Raw genomic sequence first — 19,169 nt, forward strand, 5'->3', positions numbered from 1 at the left:
GGGCCAGGGCCTGTAGAGGCTAATGGGTGACACAGACCCAGCAGGGCTGGCGCCTGGCTGTAAGGTGCAGCAGAGCCACAGCGAGCAGAGCCACTCAGAGCATCCAAGGCTACTGATGCTGTTCCCACACAAGACAATACTTACTGTGGAAACACAGAGATGCATGCATTTTCGGCACTCTGGTCTACACACTGCTGTGAAGAGAGCAACACAAAGTATTTTCTACTGGACACAGCCGCCTCCGTGACTGATTTATAACAAAATAGTCTTTTGGCATCAAGTCCTCGCTGCTAATTCCTACAGGAACATTGTGGTCTGGCAGTACAGGGGCAGAGAGAAGGTGTTTGGTACAAGGATGGTTTAACGTACAGCACGAGTATTGCTGGGGAGGCAGGGATGCAGAACGTGCTCCAGGGCTTCGCAGCCACATTCGCTAATGGATATTCTCCCAAGGAAAGAGACAAAAGGAGAGTGTTTGCAAATAATGCATGTGGAGGGGGGCAGATGTTACATTAGACGGTTAGCAAAGTGCCCAGCACATTTCAGTGTAACGGGTATCGCATTGCACTTCCCATCCGACGCAAATGTTGCAGCTGATTTCAAAGCAGATGCAGGGGGAGGCAGGGGGTGCCACCATGCCCCCGTGATGGACACGGCCATGCAGGAGCACTGATCCGATGACGGGTTTTGGGGCAGAAAATGAAGTTAATAAAGAGGTGCTATTCTGAAACCCAAGCAAAGACATGTCAGTCCTCCATTTCGGTCTCTGCGCCTGAGATGGATGGAGGCTTAGCTTCCAACTCCCATACAGAGCAATCTTCTATCATTTCATAGCCTCTCAGGACCAGCTAAAACTGCTTACTCATCAGGATAAGGACAAAGCCCTACAGGTTTAGTATCTGCCAGGGAGCGTAAGATTCACTGGACTCCCTGAGCACTTTATTACAGAAGTAGGTCTAAATTCACAGTTACCTCAGAACAAAGTAACCAAAAATAGAAATGGTTTTTCAACATCATCCCACTTAAAGTTAATGAACTGCAGCTCAGGTCTGCCCTTCCTGCTCTTGGACATTCATCATTGCTAAAAGTAATAAATCTTCCAGGCCAAATACAGGCTTTACAAGCAGGCAGATTGCATGCTCAATTAGCCCAGGGAAATTGTTCGCTTGGCTTAACCCCTGCCGTTTGAAATACGGAGTCCTGCCGCCGCGCCGGTCACATTTCTCCCACGGATGGAGCAGCCCAGGAGGGGAAATCCCATGTCCCCAGCCAGGGACATGCTGCTCCTTGCCATGCCTCGCAGGCTACTCCAGGAGGACTCGTCTGCTCCAGCAGTGGCCTGTCCCTGAGCCAAGCGTGGTGCCGGGGGAGAGGTGCGGGGTGTGTGCTGTGCATCCCCCAGCACAGGTCTCCAGCAGCCACGGCCCTGGGTTGTGCAGTTCAGATACAGATGTTGCCCCGCTCTTTATCCAAATATTATGTTGCATTCCCCCACCGAGTCCTCTTCCTGCTAAGCTACGTCCTTTGCCCTGATCTCGAAGCCATTTGGTGATATATCAAAGGTGGGATTTTGCCTGGGTGCAGCAGTGCAGGTGCAGGTTCACACCGTGCCACTGTTCTTGCCTTGGGATTGACAGATAAACGGCCTCGCAGCAGCTTGGTTATCGCTGTCATTGCACCTGATGGCAACTCCCTTGTGCCAGGTGTCAGCAAAACCGCGGGCTGAATATCTAAAGGTCACGAGGGCTCTGAAGAGCATCTCGTGTTTCCAAGTGACGGACTGTCACACGGAGGGAAGAGCTAAAATGAATTGCTGACCAGCGAGGGGCTTAGAAATGCTGCAAACACATCCTTGCACTCCAAACCACGGTGACATTTTTCTTGTCTATTAAGCTCTTTTATCACATATTTCATGGCTTGTGGGCATACTCAAAACCCTTCTGTTGCTTAAAGAACTAGAAAAACTGATGAATGATATTGGCAGCGCTCACTAAAGAACCAGGCATGGCAAACGTGAGGAGGACGGGTCTGCAGCTGGGACCCCATGTGCTGGGGTGTGCTGTGGGGTGAGGAAACACCAGCCTGAGGTGAGGGAGAGCTGAGGCTGCCTGGGAAGCTGCCCATCCAGGAGCTTTTCCTTCCCCACAATAACAGGATTTTATCTACCACATGTGGAGGAAAAAGCTGTCGGAGGAGGCCTGGTGGAAGTCAAAGCTGAAATGAAAAAGTACACCGAATCTAGTGACTGCAGTTTGACTAAAATGGGGAGGAGGGGTGGAAATTTTCAAGGAATAATTCTTGGAAATATCCACTGATTTTTGGCCAGCTTTGGCCCCAAGTGCCTGCATTTTAGCCCAAAGTTGGCTGCCGGGGGTTTTTGCTCTGCTGGTAAATTCTGCGTTTCTATCGGCACAGCCTGCTGGCTTTGAGTCAGCTCTTATCATATAAAAAACATTATTTAGAGTGACTTTCACACTTTGAAAAAATAAATCTTACACCTCCCTAGCTGTCTTTCTGCCATGCGAGAAGCTAGCAAACACTCATCTGGTGAATAATTTTGGTGGTGGCAGGAAGACGGGAGCCTGCGTGTGTGGTGTTTGGTTTCGGGATTGCTATCTCACCGTCTCGCTGTAATTTAACAAATGTCTGCGTATGTTGAGCTGCTCCAGTTTTTAGCATGTCCATTCACTATGAAGTCAGGTTGCCAGAGTAGTGGGAAGGAGGGGGAGGTTGTTGAGAACCAAAACACCAGTAAGAACACTCAAAGGGTAGTGCAGGTTGATCTGAAGCAAAACAGGAAAAAAACAGGGTGGGTGGAAAAGCAGGGGAATAATTACCATTGTCTTCCTTAGTTTTCCATTACAAGTGTGTGCTATCTATTTTAATGTAGCTGCACGAGGGAACCACGGTTCCTTTCACACATGCCAGGGCTCTGGTCTGTCTCTCAGCCTGCAGTATCCAAACAACAAATTGGGCTCCCAGCTGGGCTGTGTTTATCAGCTCAAAAGGAACTGAATTTTTCTTCCAGCCAGGAGGAGAGCATTGTCTGACAACACAAACTGAGATCAACATGCTCCCTCAAACTCCCTGCAAGTGGGCAATCTTAAGCATCTGGGTGTCCAGGTGCTGATGCGACTCTGCAGGCTTTGAACGTGCCCTGCAACTGGTGGCACATCCCTGTTGTCCCTCACCCATCCCATCGTCCATCCCCATCCTTGTCATCCATCCCCATCCCCATCATCCAACACTGTTCCTATCACCTGTCCCATTGGCAGCCTCCAGCAACACCTTTTATCCTCCATCACCTTCCTCTGCACCACCAGCTATGCCGTGACCTTTGCCTGGATGCTCTGCTTTGAGTGAAGATGTCTCTAAGCTGATCTGAATCGCAATTTAAACAGGCTCGGTTTAAATAACGAGGTTTAGCCTTTTCTTGTATTTGTTCTTGCTTATTGTCTTTGAGGTCGATTCTCACGGACTGCTAACTATTAAAACGTGGTGATTTGTACAACACTTCTACTAACCTTGCTATTATGTGTAGGTGAGAATGAGATACTGTATCTAATCACAAGTATTTATTTATCCAATTACATAACATATTTACTTGTGCGGCTATATAACATATAATTTAATTTGTTCTATTAAAATAGTGAGCTTTCCTTACTAGATTTGTGTCAAACCATCCGAACATAAATTGGAATTCAAATAAAAAAATCACATTACTTTAAAGTATTCTTATTTAACTATTGATAAAATAGCTCAAATGGGCACTGTGTAAATGACAGTAAAATTGGCGTTTACAACAGACCTATTAGACAGAGGGGAATTGGACTGAGAAAAACAAATCGATTTTTTTTTTCTACACCGTGCTTGATGTAAAAACTGTGCATACAGAAGGGATCTGCTGATTTAGAAAATCCTAATTGAGGGACAAATGCTTGCTTTCTTCCTCCCACCTCTCCATTTGGGGGTGATCTCCAGGGGTTTGTGGGGCCACAACTTGTGGCTGCTTCTGCTGACCTGCTGTGAGGGGTGGGGAAATGGCCGGGGCCTGGGACCATCCGTGTGAAAATCCATACGAGAAAGCAGTGCCTGAAGACCAGCTCCTCATGCACGACTTGGTTACAACACATCCTTTATTTTTGGAAGGCTCCAGCTCCTGCAACACACGTTTTCCCCCTGATGCACTGCTCCCCCTAGCCACGAGGTACCCAGAGCTGGCCAAGCAGAGGGCAGCTTTCGGGGCTCCGCAGGCAAGTGAGGCTGTGCCTGGCCGACGAGATGATGTGAGTTTTGCTGGTGTATAGAAGGCTGGCTCTGCCACACACTGGGAAGAAAACCAAAGGGGCTGATGCTCAGCTGGTGAAAAACATCAGTCTATTGACTTCAAATCTCTTTGTCAAGATAACTATTGATTACCCCTCTTCCCTCTCCCTTAACTGGTCAAATTTGATATAAATGAGCTGCCATGCAGAGCTATGGACAAAAGGATATTATATGATAGGGAAAAGCCAAAGCCAAGCATTTGGCTGAGTTTAGGCTGCTCTGTGCCTTTCCAAGCACACTAAAATTGACAGCATTATCTCTGTGTGCGCGCTAGCACTTTTGGAAGGCTAATGGTGTCAAAAAGGCAAAGGAAAATGAGAACAGGTTTGGGAAGACAGCAGAGCATTATACCCAGACGAGAAGATTTGCAGTTTAATTTGAATAGCTTCAGGTTAGAAAGACTGGCTGGAAGGGAGGTTATGCTGAGAAAGGAATCCTTTTTCCTGCTCCCCTCCGTAGGACGAGTGCAGCAGCAAGGAGGCTGGTTGAGAGCACCATGCAGAGCCCTGAGGTTTGTTAGTGGAGAATATTTCCTCACTTCTGTTTAGCACTGGGGTGTGGGCCATCTCCAGCTCTCTCCACCAGACCAGCCTCTGTCTGCCCAGTGTATGCAGCTTGTGGCAGCATAGCAAGCAAACAAAAACATTGCAAGGGTCTGTGGCAACAGTTTTGTTTCACTCATGGATGCTTTCAGCAGAGAGGGAGCAAATCTGGCAGTGTCTATCTAGGTATCTTGCTGAAAATTGGAGTTTCTGGTGAAACACATCTGGATGAATCGTCATTTTTGTGAAATGGAAATGGAGCAGGCGCTTTGTGGCTTGCAAAGCCACAGCCAGGTTTGGCCCCCTGATGATGTCTCCCACCAAGGTTCTCATGGTTGACAGCAGGCCCTGAGTTAAAGCAGGTCTTGTGCTCCTCAGTGCTGAATTTCAGCCTCTAATTCTCTGGGGTTGCCTTCAGAGCCACTTCCATCATGGCTACAGCATCAACGACAGCGTGTCAAACTGCTGGAACTGGTGGAATAAATATCCCAGAGCTGCTTTTGGCTTCAGGAAGACGTAGCAAGGCTTGGCAGCCCTTACGATTACTGTGATTTGTTGGGAACAGGAGGGATCGTGAGCTACATAGCGAGAAAACACTGCAGCACGGTCCCATTTCAGTGCCAGATTTTCACGGGTTGGCTGACACAAACATCTCAGCCAGGCAGAAGAGCAAGAGCCACAGAAAACCAAAAATGCAGGAGGAAGCACAGTGCTGCAGCATGAACTCCTGTTTCTATATGCATGGTATGGGGTGTGTCAGGGCACACCAGTCCCACCCCAGGTGGTACAACCTTGGGGTAAAGAGCTGCAGCTTCCCCTGCAGACCTGCTTCTGCTGTAGGAGGGCAGGAATGGGCTGGAGGGCTGGAGCTGTGCAGAAGGTAAGCGCTGTGCCTGGGACAGGGCTGCTGCCCCCAGCACACAGGACAGCTTCTAGGAGAGCAGGATTTTTCCTATTTTTTATTTTTCCTCATAAATCTTCCAAAACAAGAACTTACGTGCAGCCCAAGTGAAAAGTCCTGAGGTGACAGCTAGCAAAGAAGAGATATAATGACCGTGTATGGCTAATGACAGATCGTACATAACTGGTGGTGTCAGCTGGAGGTCTTCAGCAGACTTGATCTTGAAATGGTAGCTGCCACCCATTATCTGCAATGAAACAAATGGAAATACCTTTATGTCTTTGCCTGATGCCCTTTTTTATGTCTCAGATCTGGAGATTTTCCTTCTTTCCGTGAAGCAGACTGCGCTGACAAAAAGGAAACCACTTGCAGCTGACCTGTGAAGTGGCTCACGTCGTGGGTGCAGCCTGGGTGTCCCTGGGATGCTTTTTAGGGGTTGCTCCAGACTTGGTGTGCAGTCAGAATGGGTGAAACATGAAAGACAAAGACAAACTCCTCTATCTCTTCTTCCTTACTTACTGCCTGTGCTGGCAGTGTGGTCCTGAGGGGACAGTGCTGTCCGAAGGGCTGCTTCAGCCAAATGTGGGGGCTGGCAAAGGCACTGCTGTAACCATGATCAAACCAGCTTATTGCTGTCCCTTTATCTGCCTTCCATCATGTGCCTTACACACCTAGGTCTGTGCTCACAAAGAAAAGAGTGATTTCTTGCTGTGTGTTTTCCCTTATGCAGTCCATGGAGTCACATAAACAGAGCATTTTCTGACCGAGTCAGGGAAAAAGATGCAGTTCAGACTGATCCAGATCGTTCTGGCTGATACAGACCTTCACGGCTTTGATTTATCTCACCCTTTCTAAAAATAATCCATCTATATCCACTGCGACAACAAAAAAATCTGTTTTGAAGAAAAATCAACAGATTTTGATGCTTTCCCATTTGCTCTGTCACCGTGAGTGCTGGATAGGAGTCATAAAAACACCTCAGGACTCTCGACACTCACTTCTCGGCGCTGATTTGGGAGCAGTGCCCGGCTGGCACACGTCCCTGGTCCCTGGAAAGGCGCTGGGTGCTCTCCCTGCTGTAGCCAGGATGGGGTCTGGCTGCGGGAGGTTTTGGGGTGGGGGATACCCCAGCATGGCTGTTCCACAGCTCGTGCATTATCAGGGCAGAGCTGAAGATGGCAGCAGGAATTTGGTTTCACTCCACCGCCTTGTGTCTCCTTAGGAAGCGTGGCCGGGCGAGGAGGCTGCGGGGGAGCACAGATGGGGCCAAGCATTTCAGGATGAACACGTTGAGCAAGCACCAGTCCTGCTTGCAGGGGACTGAAGCTGGGGAGGGGGAACGGCCAGCAGCACTGGGTGCTGGGGCTGTGCCTGCTGCATCACGAAGCCTGCCCGTGGTCAGGCATGGGGCGAAGAGGATGCCTGGTGCTCTGCCAAGCACACAGCTGCCAGCACTTGGCTCTCGAGCCAACGAGAGAGGGGCCAAGGAAGGCAGAGGGAACTTTATTCTGCATCTTAATTTATAGATGTTTCCTTAAGCCTCTCACAGACCTCATCTGTTTGAGAAATCAGGTTCATATGTCATCCGTAATGTCTCCTTCCAGACAAATAGCACCACAGCATCTGCAATTTCCATACGTGTGTTGCACTTTGAAGACAGAGATACATGGGACACTTCAGTGTAGCTTGCTTTTAAGTGCCTCAGGATTTGCCTCATCAACATAAAGGTCTATTCACCATTCGGCATGTGCTGGTATTAGTTTGGAGTTGCTCAGATGCATCAAAGGCAGAAGAGCCCTTTGCTCCAGGAAGCTGCTGTCAGTTCATGCATTGCCCGGGTCCTAATTCAGAAGGCAGAAATTGAGAGGAGGCCTCAAAAAAAAAAAAAAAAAAAAAAAAAAGCAACCCCATAAACTTTACATAATTTCCCGAGTTTCATTCATTTTGCTGTAATTTTACACGTCTTCACATTAAGTGCTTATATTGTCAGAGGACCACTCAGGATAAGTAATGTCACTCAGTGAGTCACAAATGGAAGCCACGTCGGCTGGCATTGCAAAATGGATCTATAACTGGCTTTTTGTCCCTCGATTTGAAATGATCTAATTTGATTTCTATGATTTACGGTGAGGAGGAGGACGCTCACTGTCCTCCTGCTTCCTCCGTGCGCCCCAACTCCATTTCTTCCCCTTTTCTGAATATTCTGAGTTTTAGGAGTAATTAGTCTCTGGAAGGAGACTGAACGTATTTCTTGCCTAAACTGGTTTGTATACCAATAAACGGAAGAGGGAATTTTTTTCTCCTGCCCTTGCTGACAGCCTGAAATAGCAAGTATCACTCATGCCAGTCCCGAATTCGGAGATCATAGTGAAACTGCATTTATAAGAAAAACGAGTCAGGCATTTGGGGTGAATTATGGAGACCCACAAGAATTTACTGCCGTAACAGGGAGCTGCTGGTTTTGGTGGCTGTGCCTGGGTGCCAGCGATGCTGTGTGAAAGCCTCCTTGCTGCATGAGCCACCCTTGCCATGGGTCTGGCACAACATCTCCCGTGCCTGAGGGTTCCCGTGGGGTTCAGCAGGCGTTGAGTCAGAGTTGTGATGTATAAAAATGAACCATCTATACAATCTCACAGGCTACTGCTTGGGTAAGGAAAGAATCAGGGCTTTATAATACGATTTAGCCAAAAAGAGGTGTTGTATCTCAGCATCAAATAGATTAGCACTCGGATAGCTGTGCACAGACAGCACGTGGCCAACACGTTGATCTTTGTGGCTGTAGTTTCTTCATGTCGCTGCAGTCTGCAGTCCTCTCCCATGCCCACACTGGTTACTGCACCTTTCCATCCCTTTAAGCGTGGCCGTAAGCACTGCGTTGACTTTGTGAGACAGGATGCGTGGAAAGAAAAAGCACCTGTCCTCTGTTCCCCTAAAATTTGGGCAAAATGTACTCTGGCCATCAGAGGTGGCAGGATAGACCCCAGTGGGTCGCTCTGGCTTCCTGGCACCCTCCTCCCTTGCTGCATGTGGAGCTCAGATCATGAATAAATGTATTAACCACATGATAGTCTTAAGCAAACATTTATCTTGCAGAGCAATGGCCGCTGCTACAGGCTGTGGGGATGGATGTTGAGGAAAACAAGTCCATTGGAGCGCGGCGCTGGAAATGAGGACGTCCTCACAATATTTTTTTCTTTGGGTTAACAGTTTCCAAATAAGCAGGTGAAATGGTCTGAGGTGATTAAAGCAATAGAGAAGATTAGTTTTGTTACATATAATCACCTTTGCTTCTCTTTTATGCATGGAGTGATTTTCTCAGCAGGATATGTTATCTATTTTAGCGAATGCTTGACTTTTTTTTTTTAAATGTAAATCAGGTTTTTAATCTTTTTGTGTCAATTTGATCGACTGTAATAGCAATTCTGCTTGGTAGTAGTTCCCCCCTCCCCCAAGCACTTCTGTGCATTTAATTGCCTTAATTGTTCTAATTTGAATAAATCTGGGATCACACTTCGGCTTCTTGAAACTTGCCGAGGACCCAAAGTGTGGGTGCGGGTCCAGGCCTCCCTGTGCCAGCTGTGATGGGCGAGGGCCTCCTGTGCCCACCCTGTCCAGGAGCCCATGCCGATCATCCCAACTTCCTGCATGGCCACCACTGCGGCCTCATTGTGGCAGAAGGCTTGGCTTAAGGCTTTATCTCCACTGTTCTACTGCTCCTACAGGGAGCAGACACCTCTTCCCCCTTGCTGTTGCTGTTTCCTCAAAGAGGTGAGGGTTTGGGTTAAAAGGAGGTGACTCTCAAAATCTAAATGTGCTTTTTTTTGACATTTGCAACTTTTTCTACTGATCGATCCAGTGCTGGAGCGCTCGCCTCTGCAGGGCTTTCTCTCTCTGCACAGCAGCAACGACCTTTCCCAGCAGAGCTCAACTCTGCCATCCTCTGCGCTCTCCTCATTTTGGGGATGGACGTGGCTGCCTGTAAGCCAATGCTCCTGTCTGACCCCCTGCGCTGCTCAGGGCCATTGGAGCCGCAGACCCTGATCTGCCACACTGCTTCAGATTAAAGCCCGAAAGAAGGGAAGGTGCAATTTGGCATCCTCACATGCTTCACTGGTGAGCCAAAAGAAGAGGAAATTGCCATTAACTTTCTCGCTGGGAACCTGAGAGGTGCAAGCGAACGTTCCCAGAAACACATTTATTTTGTGAGGACCACTGATCACTTTTCTGCAAAGAGCTAAAGACATTAAGGAAGATGCTGCAGCATCAGGGAACTGACATTTGGGTAGCAGCCCCGCTGATGCCCTGTGGCATGACCTGGGCACAAGCAGGAGCGGCAGCATCCCCGACTATCTCCCCTGGCTGCTTTTATAGGAAAGTTAAGTCCCAGTGTTATTGGGAAATAAAGAAGGAAAGTGTTAGATCATTATCGGGGAGGAAAAAAGGTTATAGTAAAAAAGGAATTAAGAGAAAAATAACAAGTTGACCATTATTAGGAAGGGAGATGCAAAGAGATAAGGGACAGGGGGGAACAAACATCTCGTACAGTATATTAGACTTCAGTGCGGATGTAAGTATAAAATGCTCCACAAGTCCTGTAATTGAGAAAATCCATCAAATGTCCTGACAGCTGTTCCAGCATTTCCAGAAGCGATAAAACTTGAATTTATTTCACTTCTGGAAAGGGGGCAGTATCACCTTCTGGCGGCTTTAATGAAATGCCATAAAATTCGAGGAAAAACTGTGCAGTAAAGTAATAAAAAAGGGCGGTCGGCCACGGATTGTTTGCTGAAGCGCTGTCGGAGGGGACGTGGTGTCCCCGCTTCCCACAGCACCAAACCCACTGACCCCAGGGGGATTTTTCACACCCTGGCCCCGATCCCCACATCTGGTGCCCCAGTGTCCCCGGTGCCAGTGGTGGCCGGCTGTCCCAGAGGGTTTCTTCCAGGCAAGAGTCCCACAGCACAGAGGAAGCCCTTTGCAAAACGTCAAAAAAACTGCAAAATGCCTCCCCGTGCGCAGTAGCTGCTAGGCAGTGAGCTTGTTTTTCTATTTAATTTGTTAATTGAAATTAAATTTGTATTACAGCATTTAACTTATTTGAAGACTCCTGGACACTGTAATTTAGACCTAATTTGTTGGCAGAAGAGCACACCTTTTGCATTTATTTTTCTTTTTGGCTCACTGTTGTCTCTCCCATAATTGCTGGAACGGTTTCCTTCCACTGCCTAATTTTGTGTCGATGCCGCGGGCACCCTGCGATCCAGCGCTGCCACCCACAGCTGCCAAGCGCTGTGGGCCTGGGCAATGTGTTCAAACAGGAACAGGACAAGTCTCAAAACAGCCGAGGGGGATGGAGATGTGCTGGTGATGCCACACCGGTGGGCACCTCTTGGTTTGTGCAGGGGAAAGGGCCCGTGAAACAACTGGGGGGCAGCGGGGGCAGCTGGCACAGGTCTCTCCTGCAGCATCCCAGCCAGGCTGCTCCTCTCTGCCCACAGAGAGCACCCGGAGACATCCCAGGACTTTAAATATGAATTATTAGAGTATCAGGAAGGGGGATTTCCTGAGACCTTGGTGATTGCACATCAGGAGCTGATATTGAAATACCCATTGACCTGCCCGGGGGCAGTGCTAACCTCTGGCCGCGGGGGACACCCCACTACTGCACGCCTGTGGGTAGGACTCTCCCGATTGACCCCAAGTCCAGCCTTCTGCGTGCAGGTTCCCATGGCAACCAGGCTGCAAAGATTAAATATTTAAAAATATGGAAGTGCTGCCAGCGCGCGAGGCGAATGCAAGTGTGGGCTGTGCTTGTGCCGAAGCCCTTGGGGCCGCGCTGTGCCCCACGTGTGCCCGTGTGCCATGCCGGGTGGGGATGGGTCTGCAGGGGGGGTCGCAGGGCTTGCAGCCTCCCCTCCCCAGCCCTGCCAGACACTTCTCTTTCCCCAGGCTCTTTATTCCCCCTTCTTGCTTCCCATGTCATCCCAAGACACCAACGCGGCCCCAGCCGAGCAGAGAGGCGAGGATTGTCCCAGGCTGGGAGCAGGGGGCTCTGGCTCCAGGGGCTGCATCCAGCCCTGCCAAACCCTCCAGAGACCTTGAACCAGTAAACCAGTAAGGAAATGCTCACGACGGTGCTTCTGCCAGCACTGATGTTCTGCTCCCTGATCCTGCTGGGAAACACATGGCCTTTTCTCTCCCATCAAGCAGGGGTGCTACAGGGCAGGGATTAGGGATTAGAGGTTAGGGATTAGGGCAGGACACCACTCAGTGCCCGGGGGACAGGGCCACATATCCTGGTTAGTGCTGCAGTGCCAGTGGCGACACCAAAGCAGGCATGTGCAGAGAGGTACAGATGGCCCCTCCAGACACAAAGGAAGTTTAATGGGACCAAAACTTCAGCTCCTCTCTCTGGAAAAGAGATATCTCATCTCTGAAATCACTGAGAAGTTACAAAAGTTGAGTTTTTAATGGCACCCACCACACCTATATCCACGTTTAACATTTCAGCCTTGTCCCTAAGGTAAGGAGAAGTGGTGCTCATTAGAACCTTTCTTCTAATTAGCTGCTGCAAACAGATTTTCTTTTATAAATGACTGAATGTAAAGTTATTTGTGTACCTAATTTCTTTTTTATGTTACATTTATTTTTAAGTGTAATTCACTAAGGCTTAACATTTGTAATTCTTGCAGGGGCATTACAACGAACGATGCACATTTATTACAACCCCTTAAATTGCCGCATTTTATTTCCATATGCTTTTAAATTGCTATTGAGCTTGTTTTGTGCTCTTCCCACCGTTAAAGCGTATTTTTTTATTGTACATAAATGGTAAATAATTGATACCTGCCATCTGGCGCTAATCATCCTGCCAGCCCCGTGTCTCCACCCTGTCCCTTTATTCCTTGCTACGTCTCCCCCATCAGCTCTTCCCCTTTCTTCCCCAGACAGTTTTCTACAGCTCCCGTCTCCCCGGCAGCTTTCGAAGTGATGCCCCTGGGCACACTCGCCTCACCCCCGTGCCCAAGCACCCATCCCAGCCTGTCCCATCACACAGGGGCCAGGAGACCCCCCTGCAGGAGATGCTTGCCCCCAGGCACCACGGGGCTTTGCTGCGCAGCCCCTGTCTTGTTACTTTAAAATTGATGGTATCGTTGCCAGCATTTTCTACTGTGTTAGCAGCAGTGTGTAGAGATCTGCATGAGATATGAACACCGAACTGCAGAGCTGGCTTTCTTGCAGTGTAGACTGTGCTGGAGGAAAGCAGCCATACATTCTGGTATTTAATGGCAGCAAACCCCAAGTCTTGGTGGCTCCAGAGGGAAGCAGTAAAGCAGAAGCCCCGGTGACAAGATGATGTGACCACTGCCTGCTCTGCCAAGAAACAAAATGAAGTCCCTCTGACTTCCCAGGTTGCTGAGGGGTGAGCTACAAGGGTTACACACGCTAAAAAAAAAAAAAACAAAAAAAAACCTAAAGTGTCCAATTGCCATATTGACATAGGAAAACCCTGTGTTTGACTGGAGCTAAAGCGTGGCTTGGATGAGCAAAGCAACCTCTTGCTCTTAGCCTGAATTACATCTTTCCAGAAAACAAAACCAAAAAAAAAAAAGCCAAACCCTCAGAGGCAAATTCTTGGGATGGAGAATTTCTGTCTAAATGGGTTAAAAGTTGAGCAATGCTGTGAGTGACCAAAAGCAAGATTTTATAATGGGAAATGCCAGGGAAAAACAGTAGCCAGAATTGTTACCAGCCTAGCCCATAATAACAGCTTGTGCTGTGCAGAAATGTAACCAGCCATGCTGAGCTAATTGTTGGTAAAGCCCCAGAAGCTGCAATTAGCCCCGGCACGACTCCACGCGCGGGTGGGACAAGGCAGGCACCTCCTGCTCGGGGAAGCTGGATGTGGCCACGGGTGCAGGATGCTCCAGGGCCCCTCGGGACACACAGGCGCTTCATCGAGCTTGGTGTAAGAGAGATGGTGCTTCAGCCCTCCCCTTCTTTCCCACATTTTTCTCAGTCTTGCTTCACCGGGGGACCAAACGGTCAGAAATTAAAGCAGGAGAGGAAGATCTCATGAAGTGTCCTCTCGCCATGCGATGTGTTAGCTACATCCAGTCCTGGCTTCCCACTGTCTCCGAGGCTCGGCAGCTTGCTCGCTGCGTGGTGCTGCCCAATCTCACCACCAAACAGAGGAGCATGGCAACGTGAATCAGCCCAGAGCGTGCCCCTGCTTCCCCCTGTGGGGTGCTGTCCAGGCACTTCTTCCTGGGCTGGTGCAGGCCTCTGAAGCACTTAGCTAAATGGCGGCTGCTTCTTCGGGGGAATTTCTTCAGAGAAAAAATCCTGAACCGGAGCCAGGCACCACCAACGTGTGATTGATAGCAAGTGGTGGGGTCTGCAGGCAGCAGCAGGGGGGGAGAAACGCTCTTTCACTCCCACACGTTTTTGGCACAAGCACTGGCAGCTCTTTCGAAGCTTTTCCTGAAAGCTGGCTGTCTTGCGGGATTAAAAAATAATGCTGTGTCAACAGATGTGCCTGCACTGAGCAGGTGAAGCAGCAGTGAGACAGGGAGGGAGTGAGAGCTGCAAGGAGCTGGGGCAGAGCAGAAATTAAAAGCTGCTGCCACCCAGTCATCCCTGGGCACGTAGAAGGGAAGGGAAGGGCTATTGCGAGCTTGCTCAGGGTCCTTTCCTCTGGGTTTTCCTGCCAGAGATGATTTCTTTTTCCTTTTCCCATTCTGGAGGTTAATTGGATAAAGAAGAGCTGAGAGCAGAAAAACACCCACTCCAAAACCAAGAGGGTTTCTGTGCTCTGGGCAGCTTTCCCCATCCCTGCTTGCCCTTGTCCCCATGCCTGCCCACCCACCCGCCCCTGCAGCCCCCACATCCCAGTGGGACATGGGGATCGGTGGCACCAGCACCAGCACCAAGCCCAGCCACTCGGCCGGGGTGGCCTCTGCCCGCCCCGCACTTCCCCGCGCTGCCGTGCCTGTATCTGATGGGCTCGTTAGCGGTGACTGACATTTCGGGGGTTTTCAGGGCACTTCGGGGGAAGCGCAGAGAGTGGGAAGAGGAATATGTTGACAACTTTTTCACATAAGCCTTTCCAGCCCCCTCATTTTTCAGTCAACTGTGGAACGAGTCCAAATATCTGGGATTTTAATGAAATTAAAAGCAGTCGGACCCAAAACCCTTTGAAAAATGCCAGAAAATCCACAAATGGCCATTTCCCTCCCATCCTGCCCCCAAACTACATGGGATGGGTAGCTGAGAGCACCCGGGGGTGGCATGGTGTGGCTGCCCCGTCCTCGCCTCCATCTCCATGCATGTGTGTGGGATTTGGGGTGAGCATCTCCCCGTCCTCTGCAGCCGGCTGCCAGGTCCTGCGGGAAGGGCACTGAGTCCAAAGGGACTCATGAAGACTTGCCACAGGGAAATAAAGCTCTTTGTATTAATAAATAGCTAAAAATGGTAAGCCACAGGGAACAATGTCAGGACAAAGGCCCAAGAAGAACTGTTCTCCTCTCCTCAGAGCCGTAAGGCCCAGACGCTCCCGCCCGCAGCGCGTACCTGCCCCTGCGCTCTGGGCTCCTGTGGGCTTTAGGGCACGGGCAGACTGACAGCTAGCTCGCCTGGACCTGCACAAAGGACACCTCCAGCAACAGCTATTTATCTATTTTAGCTTGATTGATCTGAGGAAAGCCATTTATGTGAGGCACACTATGGAGGTGCAGCCAAAGGCAGTTGCTGCTGGGTATGGGTACAGCAGCGCTCACACGTGCAACCTCCACCTCCGCTCCTCAAAGCCTCTCGGCCTTTGCACTGGTTTAAGCGTCGCTGCTGGTGGCAGCTCCGGCATTATCTGATGCACGATGCGAACCGGTGCGCAGTAAATACCTAACGAGCATGCTGGATTTGCCTTGGAAACGGCAACCAAAATTACCTGCGTGGCTGGGAGTCATTCTTACATTGTCACTGCCACGGCTGCTCACGCTGCGCAGAGCCAGCACGTCCCCGCTTCCGAGAGGCATTCTTATTTCATGCTAACGCTGCAAAGGTGCAATCCAGACACAGCTGGAGCTCTGCCTCGTACGAGATATTCAAATCTCAGCCTGCGAATACATACGGCCTGTATTTTCCCTGGGCGTCCTGCTTAGCCTTTAGGCTTCCTGGGCTTTGAATTGACTCTGCCTCGAGAGTGGGAGTTTTAAGAGAGAAATAGCAGGCTGAAAGCAAAAGAGCAGGCTGTGCCGGCTAACCATTTGATTTCAGGAGAATGTGGGGAGTACCGAGGGGAGAAGGCAAAGCCTCTGCTTTGTGAGCTGAGCAGCAGCAGCAGCACGCGCTTAACATGGATCCCAATACCTACCACCCTCAATTTAAGATTATTAATGTTCCTTAGCCTAAACGAGAATGGATGGGAGGATTTTGCCCCAGCATGGATTAGTCAGTCAGGAGAAAACCAAAATTCAGCAGAAATCCTCTTAGCCGTTTCTATTGGGGTGAGATTTTCACATCTGAATCTCAGCTGCCAATTTGCATGGATAATCTCAGATTAGTTTTAGTCTGTGGTTTATTTTTTTGTTTTGCTGCTTTTCCCCCCTCCTAAGTAAGCGCACTTTTGCAGTCACAAAGGCGAGGAATAGCTCTTTTGGAGAACGGCTGCGACATCTAAATAACAATGATAGCAAAGTCCATCTAAACATGAGCAGCTCGGTGCTTCTGCCCCCCCTCCATCACTATGCATTATTCATAACAGGACCAAATGTGTCCTCTCCCTGTGCAATTACCGGGAGAACATGCTCAAAGACATGTGCGAGTGCCTCGTAGTGAAACGAGCTGTGCAAGCACCGATTCTTTGCAAGGCACTGCTACAAAACCTGCAGGTTGGACCCCGAGGCTGAGCTGACTTGACCCCCCAGCAGCTCTGGTTACGCATCCATCACTGTGCAAGAGTGTGGTCGTTGCTTTGTGTGCATATAATATGCGGTTGTTGGGCACATGCTGGTGGAAAAATGTGGTTTGCATCGATTAGCCTTTCTCATAGAAATGCCTGGGGCTGAATGACAGGGCATCGGCAAGGTGTTTGAGACTCCAGTGTGTCACTCAAGGCCAGGTGTCACCGAGGTTTCCTGCACTGCCACCACAGCTGCCCTGTCCCAGTCCTCCCCAGCACAGGAGCCTTGAGGAAGATCATCTGCTCTTCTGATTGCCTTCTTCATCCTTCCTGATCCTTCCTTCCATGTAGGCTGCCCTAAACTGCAAGGATCCTTGGACTAAATCCGTTCTGCATTTACGTACATGCACACTGCTCAGACACAGACCCCACTGAGGGGGCAGCAGACATGTTTATCATGATGCGGAGCATGAGGGCTTTTGTGAAGCTGATAAATGCAGATGCTGGAACTTCTCTGGGTGGTGGAGTGATGCTCACAGGTCCCACCAAGAAAGGGACTGAAATGAGAAGGAACAACAAAGCCCTTGTCGTGCCTCCTGTGCTGGGCATTGGTGTGTTTTAGGCAGCCACTTGGATCAGGAAATGGCTCTGTAATTTGGTGAATGTTGGCAAAATATGCACCCGTGTTTTTTAAGCAACCCCACTTCCTGCGTTGCTTTGGGTGGCAAGGCATCTCTTCCAGTTATCCTTGGCTGGGAGGACTGACACTAGCAGAGATCTGGTGTGGTTCCTGTGCAGATCCTTAATGTAGACATGCTGCAGCACTGCAAAGGGAATTGACTTCAATGCAAATTAAGGAGGGCCTTAAGTGCTTTGTTGAACAGCAGCCGAGCTCTTTGGTAATGAACAACAGCGACAAAAGAAATAAAGAAACAAGACATGATAGTCTAATGTGGCTGCAGTAGGATAACTGTTGTGATGTGTGCCGGGGTGCAAGATGACACATGAACACCATCCATCGCTGCGCGTTGCTGCAGTCTTTCACCAGAGGCTAGCTGAAAAACCTTGGAAGACTTGGCAATTAAACACCTCTAATTGAAACAGAACAATGGCAGGTTTAAACACATGGGTTTAAAAGCACATTTTTTAAATCATACAGAAATGATGCCATGTGTACTATGCCTCAAGAGCAGATTGCGTAGAGGTGGAAGGAATCGTTTCTGCACAGCAGTGCGGCTGCACGTAGGGGCAGCAAACACGTGCTGCTTCAGTGGACACCATCGTGCTAGAAAGAGAGGGGGATGAAATTCTGCACTGGGAGATGCTGGAGGTGCTGGCAGCAGTGCTGGTGTCCCCTGTGACAGGCACCCAGCTCTGTGCCGGCCAGAAGCCGCCGGCAAATAGAGGATGTAATTTATTAATATACTTCCATAATTCCTTTCATTTATGAGAGCCCCAAGACACGCTGCAGCAGATAATCCTCCTGATCAGCTGAATCAAAGCTTTGCAAGCAAAGACTGCACACTGCGTCGGGAGCAGCGCAACACAAAATCAATGTGGTGGACGAGTGCTTGCTACATCAAGCGTCCGAGGGTGCTGCTGCTTCAGAGCCCTGGTCCTCGTCCAATTTCCAGGCAGGTGACAACCAAAGATCAGCTGTGTTGCTGGTTTTTGTTGCTAATTAACTGCTGGCCCAGGGCCGGATGACACTTGAGGTGTAAAAGAAGCTGCCCGAGCCCTGGGGAGACCCCACATAGCCACAGCCCTGTGGGGGTCCCACCAGCACCCTGGGTCTCCCCCTCTCACCCCATGCGGCAGCAGTGATGTTCCACGGTGGGGAAGAGTTTTGGGGTAAGAGGCTGCACCCACTGCCAAGGCTGCAGCCTCCTGACAGAGGCTGTCGGATTGGAAACATCCTGGTTGTGCTCTCAGCAAAAAAAGGCCACTGGAGGACTTTTTTTTAACCTGCCAAGTAAAAGCCTTATAGCTAATATTAATAGGTTTTGTCTGATGAAAACATTGCTTTCATCAGGCAGGGAAGGGCTTCCACCTCTCCCCACATTAAACATTTGAGGAGATGTTTTAATTTTTTTAAGCTGTCATTGATTTTTTGGAAGCAAAACCGGACATGATCAAGCAGAAAAAATCCATTTCGTTGTAAACCAATTTTCATTTGGGAAAACATTTCACCAGACAGTTCTTGGTTTGGCCTCCTAGCACGCTCCCTGCACCACTCTTCCACGGGGCAGAGCCTTGCTGGATACTGACAAACACACCAAATGAGTGAAGTTGCTTTAACAGTAACAGGAACTTTTATATTCCTTCCCAGACAGTGTCGTCCTGCTGCTTTCCTTTGTGCACCACCGCAGGTCAACCCGAAGCACTGCTGCAGCAGGGAGCTGTTGGTGGAAACCCACGTGCAGCCGGCTGGGGATCAGCAGCAGCAAGGAATGGGGAGCGAGCCCGTTCCCTCCCCATCAGCTCCCCTTTTTTTTAGCCA

At 49.5% G+C, this 19,169-nt stretch overlaps 1 protein-coding gene across 1 annotated transcript in view; it reads right to left on the reverse strand.

Moving 5' to 3' along the window:
• Positions 1 to 5,468: 5,468 nt before the first annotated feature.
• Positions 5,469 to 19,169, reverse strand: part of LOC311438951 (uncharacterized protein) — a 33,911-nt gene continuing 20,210 nt past the window's right edge. The window contains exon 3 of the transcript XR_014694456.1: positions 5,469 to 6,016. The gene's annotated coding sequence lies outside the window, so the exon portion shown is untranslated. The remainder of the gene's footprint in view (positions 6,017 to 19,169) is intronic.

The sequence above is a fragment of the Aythya ferina genome (assembly GCF_964211825.1).
Source record: "Aythya ferina genome assembly, chromosome: 6".
NCBI classification, from domain to species: Eukaryota; Metazoa; Chordata; class Aves; order Anseriformes; family Anatidae; genus Aythya; species Aythya ferina.